The following is a 12,610-nucleotide window of genomic DNA, read 5'->3' as shown; positions in this document are numbered from 1 at the left end:
AGGGATATGCCCTTTGCAAGTTTAACTCTATTAAAAGTTGCAAATTTTGAAAGATTAGACACAGTACAGTTTTTCGTACTCTGTTTTAGTTAGGTTCCTATGACCTGCTTGGGTTTTCATTTGTTTTGTTTTGGGGTTTTTTTTTGTGAAAAATACAATTTTGTTACTTCTCTTAAGAAATGTACAACTCTAGACTCCATCCTGCAATTATGCCATTAAAGGGGAACTCCCAACAAGGTCAATAATTTCAATGACCAAAATTATTGAGTGACTAAAGACAGAATCAAGCCCAAACACACTTCTTTTGATCAAAAGGAATCAATAAAGACTAATCTGAATGTTTAATTTGGAATTATAAGTGTGCTCCATTCTCTTCTTCAACCTCAGTAAGCAAAAGGAAGATTAAACAATAGTTTATGGTCTGATGCTGCAGACACTTGTGGTGGTTGTTAATTATATGAGAAGTCCCAGGCCTACAAGCATGACTAAGATTAAACATACAGCTCACTGTTTTTTAGGGTCAGAATCTACAACTTTTTGAAGCACGCATGAAGCTACAGCTCAATAAAAATGATCAATGGAGAGAAATACTTCTGTATTATGCTGTATACACAAAAGTATTTTAAGTCAGAGAACTGAAAACAACTTTGTCAAAAAACTTCATAGAAACAATTTTGTAAGGGTGTAGCTTAGCAGTGAAGCTTTGAGTAAAACTAAAATAAAAATCAAACCAACATTCTCCTTGACTGAGGTTACAAGATGCCATTAAGTACTGAAATTGATTTCTGACAGCAGAAGCTATAAAATTCAGAGGGTTACAAATCATGATTAAAGTTGTAAGTGCTGTCAAGCATCGATCTTAATGATGGAAGATGATCCAAAGCCTCTATTGCGACTTTGGAAGTAATGTTACTTGATTTCTTTGACCTTATTTTCTATAACATTAGCTCCAGGTTCCAGATTTAATCCAAGTGATCGTTCCATCTAAAAGTGGCAATTACAGGAACTAAGTATGTGTCACTGAATGGATTAGAGTATGCTTATGACAGAACTACAGTAAGGAAAACACCAACATCAAGGAGAAATATGAATAATTTGACATTAAACACCAAGTAACAAAACCCCACAAAACCAGACAGTAAACAAACAAGTAAGAGTATATGGCCTGCTTGGCTTTCAAACAAGAAGAACCCCCAGTAAGGACCCACCACCAAAGCATTAGTAAAAGCTACAGTATGCTAAAAACAGAACAAAGCAGGATAGCAAAGAAATCAATTTAAGGAGTGGAAGTTGACAAGTGGAAGCACATGGGAAGATTTCGAAGTAATGCACAATGCAGTATACCTTGATGCAAAGAGAATTCTCTATAACACAGGCCACATCTGTTGTCACCAGGATGCCATAAATGACCTCCACTCTGGAGCTGGCACAGCAATTTATAGCGCAGTATCTACTTCCAGTTCCTGAAAGGAGGATGGCAGGCGTTCCCCCCCCCGGCTGCCTCTCTCATTTCCTCATCCTCTTCTTGCCTGCCTGCAACTATTTCCTGCATCTTTCTGCTCAGGATCTAGATCCTTTTGGTCACACATCACCTGCTGTAGTAACAACACTCGAGGCTCCCCCTTGATGTGATCCAGCAAGCTGCTCTACGGCAGGACCTCCATCCCCCAGCCCATTCGAAAACCGATTCTCTTCTTATCGGGGTCCACACGCAAATCGATCCCTACCTGTTACGTCTGGATCTCGGCAGCTGAATCATCCAGTCCAGCGTAAGAACCTCCTCATTCAACAGCAGTTTTATCCTGAAGCACAAACTACAGAAAGACGTCTTTCATTTCAACGATTAAATTCCCTGTCCTCACGCACAACCAAAGTGTCCCCCTTTCTTCAAGCCTACCAGTTTGTCAAAGCGCTTCCCTAATCTTTTATCGTCACTGAGAAGATCCGTTAATTTTTAACACCGTTAACACATGGCACTGAACAGAGTTGCTGGCTGAGGCAAACCATTTTGGTTGCCACTGCTACTCGTCTGAGCATGAAAGCACACGCATAAAACACAACTGCTACAGTTCTGTGTCATGTTAACAACCTTGTTTCAGCTAAGAGCAGCACTAAAACACCTCTGTTTTAAAGTTAAGCCATCCTTGGATGGATTAAGTAAGAATCTATTCTTCCTTCTACACGCTTGATTAAGTCTCCACTGGTGCAAACTGAAGATGGATGGGCATTACTCAGTAATAATACATGACATGAAAAAAGCCTACCTCAACTTCACCGAATGGTCTTGACTCCAGGAGTCAGATAATACTTTTTCAAACTTTCTAATCCTACACAGGGAACTGGGTAACACGCAGTGGTAGATGCGACTCTACCTAGTGATCTTTGCATATTTTTTCTCAGAGGGAGCGCACATGCAGCAAACCACCACACACTAAGCACAGCGTGATCACAATGATGGCAGCAACTAAGATTATTTGTTGGTCGAATAAAGAATCTCAACATTTGTTTCTCTGTTCTCTGTCACGAAACTACGAAGATTTCAATACGGGCTCTGATCTTCAAGACCTTGTGGAGACACATCCAGGTTAAGACCGAACATTCAGCAAATACTTCAGGACTGGACGCACAAATAACAATTGCCACAGATAACGCATTACTGCAACACTGCTGTACCTCAGAAGACTGCCTGCGTTTCCAAATACCTATCAATGCCAAGACCTTTTTTTTCAGTAGACACGTGACCCCGCTCACTGGCTTCAGGTGGGGCGCGATACCGAAAGCGGTGTAGGACTTGGCGCGCGGTCCCCACGTCGTACTGCAGTAAGTGGGACACCTCACTCCCGCGTGGAATCGGAGAGCGTCCCTCAATGCCCGCATTCCCGCCTCCCGACGTCCCGCTCCAGGCTGCAGGCCGTGCAGAGCCCAGGCGAGCGCCGTACCAGGGATCAACTCTGCTCAGCAGAAGCAGCACTGTCGCTGCACAATTAGGTCAACCGCAAGTTACGAGGCTTTCTTGCGGGTGGGACTGGGACGTCTGTCTGCAAGAATGTTGCCCGTGATCATCAAGAGGGAAAGAGGAGAGTAGCTCATCAGTAAAGAATGCGAGCTTCTTGTTTAACACAAAGAGATCTTGTCCCTTTCATCTCAACAGGCTGTAAGTAATTAGGGAAACACTGAACTCTGAGTTTAGAGGAGTCGTATCTGCACTCGTGCAGTTTGATATCGCGTGTATGTACACATTACTCATACAGAATGCCAATGATGGGGAGACAGATAAACCTCACCTGGTTTAAATGCTCATCAGCACTTTCAGAAACGAAGGCTTCATTCAATAGGTGAAGACTACCATGGGTAAGATACTCACTTTGACTACTACTTTGAAAACAACCACCACCGACTTTGAATGAGATTAGAATCAGACCTAAGCGTTCAAAAGACGCATATCCGACCCAGACTGACCAAAGCCCAAGCCATCGCTCCGTCTGAGACCAGTGGGCACTGGGCGTCAGTCTTCTCAGACTACAACTGTTCACCAAGTGCTGGGACCTGCTGGTTTTACAGCACTGCTGGTGGTTTACTGTCACATTCAATAATGACAGAAACAGTATATCCAAAAGCATTTTTAGAGAGGTAACAGTTGATTTAACCCTTACGTGCCGAATAACCTGAACTTCGTAATGGTTTGAGAGAGGCAGAGCTCCTCTAGTTCCTCTGAGTTCTTTCTAAGAGGTTGGTAATTATTTTCCAATTTCTTTCATCGTTTGTTCCACTGCCAAAAAACTTTCTTTTCATGGACTAAAATTGCTTTGCTGTAGTTCAAATAGTCTATTACAATGAAGTTGTAAAAAATATTACAAATGTCATGATATTAAAGAATATTAATTCTTATAATGATCCCCAAATTACAATATAATTATTTCACTGACAGTACTTAAAATTTCTAGCAAGAGAAAGAAACACTGCTCTCATTATTTGTACAGGCAGTAAAAACTTAGACCATCACAAAATACCAGTATTAAAAAGTGTACATTTTTTCATACACTGGAAAGAAGCCTGGTGGAAGAAATGGGAAAATAAAGCATTTGTTATGGCGATGACTAACAGCGATGATGAAAATGGACAATACAGGATTAGCTTAAAAACTTTCACACAGGTACGTGTTCTGCTTACATTTTAGTTGCTCATTGATCAAAAACTTGTACATAGAGATAGGTGTTAAAAACCATGCAGTGAGCAGTTAAAGCACAAGACAGAACGGGCCAACTTCTCTTTTTTTATTGCAGTTAAGACTGTTTTAATCCAATATGGTGCTTCGCATATTTGAGCCTGCACGCATACTTTCATTTTTTTTAAAATCAAAAGAAACAGAGAGAAAAGAAATGACTGCTGTTATACAGTAACCACAGCATGGGGGGAGCGGGGAAACGGAGCAGGCGCGGAGGCACTCGTCCCTGCCCGGCTCCTGTGACTGCCTTGCAGAAACTGGAGGTGAGGAACCATGCTCTGCACCTCCAGCACTCCTCCAAAAGGAGGATGGAGAGCAGCTTAATGTCGGCTCAGCTCATTTAGGTCCTAGAAGCACAGAATAATTTAATTTGGAAGGAACCTCTGGAGGTCGCCTAGTTCAACCTCCTCCTCAAAGCGAAGCTAACTTCCAGCTTAGATGAGGTTGCTCAGGACCTTGAGCAGCTGAGTTTTGAAAATCTTCGTGCATGGAGACTCCACAGCCTTTCTGGGAAATCACGAATAATTCCTTGGGCAACGTTTAATGCTTCTCCCCATGAAGAACATTTTTTTCTGCCAAATGGAAAGATTTCTAGCTGCAACTTGTCACTGTTGCGGTCTTATCCTTTTGCAGTGAATACTAGAGAAGAGTCTGGCTCGCTCTTCCTTTTCTTTCAGACACAAGACAGCATTCCAGTTCTCCTGACCCTTCCCTTGCGCGGGCTGAACAAGCCCTGCTGCCTCAGCACCTCCATGTACCTCTTCGATGCCTTCTGCCAGACTCTGCTGCCTCTGCTCTGGTTTGTCAGTATCTTGTTCCACAGAACTCAAAACTGAACCCGCTTTTGGACAATGGACACAGATGTAGCCTCATGGCAGCCAGGTAAAGGGGAGTAATCGTTTCCCTTGATCTGCTCATCATGCTCTTACTAGCGCAACCCAGCCTGTGGTTCGTGCTTCATCACCGCAAGGGCACGTTGCTGACTCACACAGTCCTGCATGTGACTCCCAGTTCTCACATAATGAGATATTTTCAGCCTCCTTCCTAGTCTTATGCCCCACGCTCATGTTTTCCAACGGGTTCTTTAACTGCAGTCATTCTTACTGCACAAAACCTGCAAACAGAAGTAAATCCATTCCTTTACAACGCTAGCCAGTAACAAAAATTAGAAGACTTGCAAAGGACGTGTCTCACCAGAGATATCATCAGAAAGGTACATATGGAGTATTACTAGATACACCCTGTGAATCTTCAGCATTTCCACAGTCGATTGCAAGCTAATCACAGTTAATTTAGCTACGCAGTTCTACTCTACTATGGTTGAAAAATACATGCAATGTGGACTCATTTAACCTGCCTTACGAATTTGAGGTAGTTAAGCACTTCCCTTGAGGTTAAACCTGTCTGCTGTTAGTTGATATCACAACACAAAAGTATTGTAACTTTTACAAAAGCTTTTTTGGCAATGGTGTTTCCTACACCAAAGGCAATACAAGATAGGATCGAGCCAGGGAGCGGGAACTGAAGCGCATTCCAGTTCCTCCACTGTTTTTCCCATGTACAAGTGACTTTGAAGGTCTGTGCACTGATGTTTGATTTTCCTTTCAAACCTATGCTGACAATTATTGTGAAGTCTCTCTCTCAAAACAACGCTAGGTAAGACTGTCTGCTGGCTCTTCAAAGACTCAGAGGAAACTACCACTTCCAGTAAATGTCTGCTACCCTCTCCCATTTCAGACCTTTATTTTTACCACCTGCCAAAGAAGCAAAGAAAAATTTCTGAACTAATGCAACCCAGTTTTTCAGATGGGAAAATTAACATATTGGACTTTATTATCCCCATTTCTTTCCCACAATCCTTTCTTCAATGACCGCAAAAGCCTCTCTGACCTCTGCAAAGCCCATTTGACCTAGAATGCTGCTGCTATTGCTAAACTGCTTTTCATCCTCTCCTTTTTGGCACTCTCTTGAACCTACTAGTTCCTTGCTTTTATAAAAGCCTTGTTTGGACGCTCTGACAACGCTACACCATAGCCAGTAACCAGCCTTCCTTATTCGAAGGGATCAGATGTCACAAAAGTGACACGAAGAGCAAAACGCTCTTTGACAGGAACAGGACTGTGTGCCGGAGCAGACCTGTCCTCGCTTAACTGGAGAACATTGCCACTTGGCTTAGAGAAGGAGAGATTTTAAGTCAGTAGTGCGAGTTGTTCATTTCCTTCTGTACACAGTGAAGTATGACGGGGACGCTTTCACACCAGTTCCTGGCGTTCACTATCGGAGGTTAACAGCAAGCTAGGACAACTCACAAAGTGCTTTCCTGGCTCCAGTGGGTTCTTCACTTTGGTGTGAGGAGAGGGGCAGCCTGCTCAATCCATGCAGTTCAAAGAGACTATGAACAAGCAGACAATGTAGGTTAGAGGAGCAGGATGACATGGAAATATATTTAAGAGCATATACTAGATAGCTCCAGGCTTGCACTTCATAAATCACCATGTGTAACACTGGTAACGTGCCGTGATCAATAATGGTGCTCTTCGGAGGCCTTTGCGGGAAAGGAAAATCTAGATCTAAACCCAGAGACTGCCCAATATAATGAGCCTGGTGAAGAAATAAACCACTCTCCACATTTTGCTGGGAATTATTAGTCTTAAGTGATAGATTTTGGCAATCTGAATCTTTTACAGAGGTGGTCGGCTACCATTCAAGCAGACTGCAGAATCTAAACAAATGGACTGTGAAGGTGATTTTCATGAGCCACCTTAGAGAATACACTCTATAAAATTGCCTGAAAAGTGTATGTGGTGCAACCATTAAAACCAGAAATTATTAGTGCACCTATGCAATAAAACAATGTTTTATTAGGTGATTTTTCAGACCACAGAAAAAAGGCAATTTGCTCAACTTTTCTTTTTAAATGTCATCATCTTCCCCGCCCCGTGCACTCTGTTCTATCCGTTCTCTTCCTTAGTTTGTCAGTTAACAATTCCGTAAAATCTCTACTACAGTTTCTTATTTCTAGGATAATCCAGGGGAGAAAAACATAAAACACTTTTGCATTGTAATTATACTTTCCATCCCCAGAGACTAGCTGCCAGCAAACTCAGCAAAGAAGAGACAAAAAGACCCAACCCTAAACCAAACACACACATACATACATACACACACACTTGTGGGATTTAAGAGCTCTTTCCATAGTACAGAGACACCATTCCACTCACAGCTGTGTATTTATTTCTGATTAAAAGTGATTTAAAAGTTAGGGAGTGTGGAAGAGAATCAGGTCAATGTGTAATAAGTTATCTGTTACTGAAACCATTAGGTATTACACACAAAAATAAAAAATTTTGAACAGTAGCTTTCAATTTATGGGGACAAAGTATACTTGCCTTGGGCATACGAGCACTTCTATTGAGAACTGCTGCACAAATGAGAAAAAATAGTTTTATTACCTTCCTAACAATGCAGACTTACTAGGCAGTAATGGCAACAAATACTGGTTTTGCTTAATACCAAAAGCTGAGAGTGAACTCCAGGCTGGAGTAGTGGTTAACAAAATGGGATTTCATCACACTTGCAGGTTTTTTCTTATCCATCCTCACAGCACCTCAGTCCATTCAGATCTGTGATGTTGCCCTTCAGTTCCCCATCAGCGCATCCATCATTTTCCCTTACATCATCTTCTATCTTTGTATAGGATAGTATCTATAGCATCATCTGAAGTCAGACAGAGCCCTGAGAAAATTAAATGTTTCATGCACAAACCACCTGTCTAACTTACAATTAGGACGGCACAAAATAACTCCGTTTAATTGGCCAGAATATGCTTCAGCCAAACCACCAATAACGTAAATACCTTCACAGGAGATTTTCAACAGCTAGCTCCAGATTTAGATATGAAAACATTTTCATAGAACTCTGTGCTACAAAGACACAAAGCTCTACTCTGACCTCTTTAGATGTACATTAACTGCCTCCTCTTGGACCTCCTGATCAATGGAATACCTGCTTCCCTCTCCAAAGTTCAAACAACAACAGACTTTTCAATACACTTTGGCTGGTGGTTTACTTTGGCCATTATATTTCCAGAAATATTTTAACCTAGAAAAGCATGCCCCTCTTCTGAATTTAGTTATCATACATTTTACTGCACATTTGCACTCGATTACTCTTCTATCTTATTTCTTATAGCTGTAAGACATCCGATGATGTCAATAAAAGTATATACCTGGAGAGACTGCTTGGAGTACCTGAACACTCCTCGTCACCGAGACATTTTGCCTTCTGAAACTGCCCAGTGAAGAATGAATTACTCTCGCGGAGAACAAAACTGAGGACCAGAGCACCTCCCCGAGGATCTCGTGCGATAACCTCTGCAGGGGAATTGTACCATTTTCCAAGGACATTTCCTAGGCACTCTGAAGACCAGACTCCCGTGCTGGGATGAGGGCAAATCGCGGGCAGTGAGGCCAGGAGAGCGTGTGCCAAGCACGCTCCCCACCAACACCACCGCCAGGCACCCTGGGGCTACGCTAGCAGCAGAGAGCCGCAGACACGCTGCAGAGCCCATAAAGGGAACTGGTTGCACGGAAGGATGGCAAGAGACAGACTTGTTTTCCAGCAACACAGACGTAGCCAAGAAATCACTGCGTGGGGCAAGAACCAAAGGCAGGGTATCAGGAAGACTTCAGGCTCTAGCCATGAGGTTACCTTTTTCAGCAGCACACACTGATGCTCTCCCTGGGAGCCTAGTAGAGAGGGAATATTGGACAGGTAGAGAACAAAGTGCTCACGGAGGAGCTCTGCTGCCATGCTGCTACTCCTCTGACAGCAGATGGACTAGATCAGATTATTTCAGACATAAGCAGAGATGGGAATACTTAAGTGAGAGCTGAATTTGGCCCGCTCTTTCATAGTCCTCTTGTGAAGTCAATTATCTCATCAACTGTGCTTTGCCCTGGGGCTCTCCTTCTCTATTAACTTGAAATACCAGGAGGAAGAAATGCAAACATGCAAGAGTGGTAACTGGATGTTATGCTCTGTACTGATTTGCGGATAGTAAAATGTTAATGGCAGTGTCATCTCTGGTGCTAGGGTGAACAGCAGCCTGATGCAAGAAATGGGTCATCATCTGAATGATGACTTGGAATGAATTTTCCCCTTTCATATTTTGCCCTGTTAGTATCAGATCCTGCTTCTACCTCAGCAGCTGGGTTTTGCCACCAACTTCAATGGGAGCAGGATCAGACCGCTCACTGATTAAAATGCAAAGCTGCAGATATCTCCTGCATGGGATGAAACCCCACAGGGAAAATTTGTCTGCATTTTTATTCATGTGAAGCATTTTAAGGCTTTCATTTACACAGTTCATTCAATAATAATGTGCATGCCATATAATGGGGTATCTGATTAAGCATGCTTAAGTGCTTTGCTGGAGCAGGGCCATTTCTAGAATTTGAAGGTTCGCTATGATCATACCCTCAAAACAGACAAGCTAGTTTGGGGAATTTTTCACCTGAGTTAATGGGCTTAATTAGGATCAGCATAAAAGGTCATTCTTCCTACGGGAAACTTGGAAATGTCTTTGGAGTTTCTTTCTTTTTAGCCTCAGTTCCTACAGAAATTAGGTTGAGAAGGTCACACTGCTGTAGGTTTATAAGTCTGTCTATGAAACCCTTCAGTAACTTTCAAACTGCCTGCCAACTTCTCCTGAATTAGTCAGGAAGGATAACAGTCTGAAGTTCAGTTCCAAAAGTTTCATAAAGAGGTAGAAGGACAGAGCAAGGAGACTTTCTTCATATATGTGCTGACATAAAGGCTCATTCTGTATTTAATCTACCAGGGATACCTGAGGGAAGGATGCTATGAACAACAGCAAAGCTTCAGCCCAGAGCGTGGTGGGGTTTAGATACCAGAGAACTGAGTCATTAATGCAGAAGTCCAAAAGAATGCTTAAGGAATTACTCGATAGGGTCTGGGGGAGGAGAAGAAGAAAACAAAGAAGAAAAAAAAAAGGGGGGTGGGGTGGGGTGGGTGGGTGGATTCCCAAATCCTAACATCCATTTTGGTTTTGAAAAGCAAGAAGTTGAAGCTTCTGGGATTTTCTCATCCACCTATTTTTTCCCTTTTTTATCCATTATTATCCCTCTATTATCCTTTTTCTTTCCCCTTCTTATCCCTAACAACAACAAAAAAAAAGGTAGAAAGAGCCACCTCTTCTTTTAAACTCCAAAGAACCAGTTAATTTATTTTTCCTAAAAACACTACACAAGGATTGTGCTTGGAATTTTTAGCAGGTGTGACTGGCCACTGTTCCACTTTGTATAGTACAGTTTGTACAGTAATGCTCAAACATTATCTTCATTCTCCTGATTGCTCATAATTTCAGCATGATATTATAAAACTCTCCTCTCACCTTAGAGTGGCTCCTATCAGACCAGCACAAAATCAAGCTGGTGGTTTGTTATTACTCTTCACATTACAGCATGTAAGTTTAAAGACTTCTGTCTCTGTTGCTTTCCGTCTGCTAATTTTCTCACAGGCATTAATTTAGCTCTGTGGAAAAACCGCAAGGAGTTTCTCTGTGTAAGGATTTTTTGTGTAAAAAAATGCAATCAATACATTGCCGAAGCCTTGTATCATGAACAGTGGCATGTACCCTGAAAGTGAAGAAAAGCCTTTTTAGTACAATTTGTGTCCTTCATAAGAGCAGACTGAAGACAAATGATTTTATTTGAGGAACATCTGAATCCCATTGATTAGCTTGATGAATACAGAGCAGGAAAGCTGCCAGGTACAGAGGAAGCTGGGCATGTCCACAAGGGAGTGGAGCAAACAAGCAAATTACAGCATATGCATGCTTTTTTTTTTTTTTTTAACCAAAAGTTTTCATTTGGGAAACTTGGACACTTAAACCTCTAAGTTTCTTTAACTGACTGGTCAGTTAATCAGCATATTGTTCTAATTTTCTGAAGGCAAGCAGAGAAGGGTTTTAAAAGTAAAAAAATTATATTTTTAAGTTATAAATAATCAATAAAATGTTCACATACATTATGTTTAATTGAAGTAAGATTTCTTCTGGAGGGAAAAAAAAATATCTTTCCTCTTTTTGGGGAGAAAGCAGGATAAATTTTACCTGGTAAACAAGAATCGTGTCACTCCTGAGCATCAATTTAACACGTCTGAGACACTGGTAGTACCCAAAAAGGGTTTCAGAATAAAACCAAAATACCAACGCATTTGTGCAATAGTCCCCAAAGTAGTACCTACTTGCAGCAGCAGCAGGAAGCGATACAGGCTGGCCCTGCTACAACCCTTAGCAGTCCACTGTGAAGGCTTCTGTAGAGCAAGTCAAGTATAAGAGTCTGTTTAGCTTCCAAAATGCTCCATCTCTTATGAGTAAAAGTCAAGTAAAGAAAGTTCTTACCTTGAACTTAAAGCCAGTAGATTAGTTTTTCTTACAGTCTTTATAATTCTTATATAATTCTCCATAATTCTTATAATTTAAGAAAGATAGGAATTCTTAAATTCTTACATTCGAGTCTTGACTGTTAAACATATACACACACCTTATAAACAGAGGTATTGCACGTTTTCACTTAGTTAAGAAAAAATGTTGAAAATATTTCTCCATTAATTTTCATGTTTTTACAAACTGAAAAAATATTTTCCCCTTTAGTTTTTAACTTCTTGTCAAGTGAAAAAATTGAGGAAAGAGAAAATCATGGGAGAGAAAAGAAGAAAAATGCTAACCTACATGTTTAAAAATAAGATACCAATAATAATTTTCATTAGATGCTTGAAATGAAAAAATCAGTTGTTTTGTTTGTTTGCTCTAACAAGTAGATACTCCTTTACCAGTCCTTCACTGTTTATGGGAGGTTACCATATATTTTAGCAAGTTTACTTTCACCTTTTAATCACAACAGTCTTAAAAGAAAAAAAATATTTGTCTGTCGTAGCCTCCTTTCTCATTCTTTCCTCAGTCTTCTTTTGGTTTAGGTCTTTGTCCTCCATTACACCCCACCTTTGCTTATGGTACAGTAGGTTGGAAAGTACTTCTTTTATCCATGCCAGGAACCAATTATGGAATCCACAAAAGGAGCTGACAAAAGAGACTGTCTCTGCTCTCAGCCTTTTGCTCCCTCAGGCCCTCAAACCCAGAAGTGAATGTGCATGGCCAGAATTCTCAATTTCTTAGAGGAAAGCAGGCAGGCATTTTAGTCAGTGTTTACTGACTTAGAAGTGGTAATAGGAAAAGCTGAGTATGAGCATCTCCAAGGATGGACAAGCACTTTGGTATGGGTATTACCACCTACCTAGAACAGAGAATTAAAAAATTTTCAACAGTTTGCTTTCTGTAGCTGCCTGTGCATTGCCTGCATT

The 12,610-nt window shown here is 41.3% G+C and overlaps 1 protein-coding gene across 1 annotated transcript in view; it reads right to left on the bottom strand.

Moving 5' to 3' along the window:
* The window catches only part of COBL (cordon-bleu WH2 repeat protein), a 111,290-nt gene that overhangs the window by 20,009 nt on the left and 78,671 nt on the right, over nucleotides 1-12,610 (bottom strand). The gene's annotated exons all lie outside the window — the stretch shown is intronic.

Source organism: Haliaeetus leucocephalus, unplaced genomic scaffold, assembly GCF_000737465.1.
Source record: "Haliaeetus leucocephalus isolate CR32 unplaced genomic scaffold, Haliaeetus_leucocephalus-4.0 Scaffold3, whole genome shotgun sequence".
NCBI lineage: Eukaryota > Metazoa > Chordata > Aves > Accipitriformes > Accipitridae > Haliaeetus > Haliaeetus leucocephalus.
Note: the sequence above shows the minus strand (reverse complement) of the source record. Positions and strands in the feature narration are given on the sequence as shown.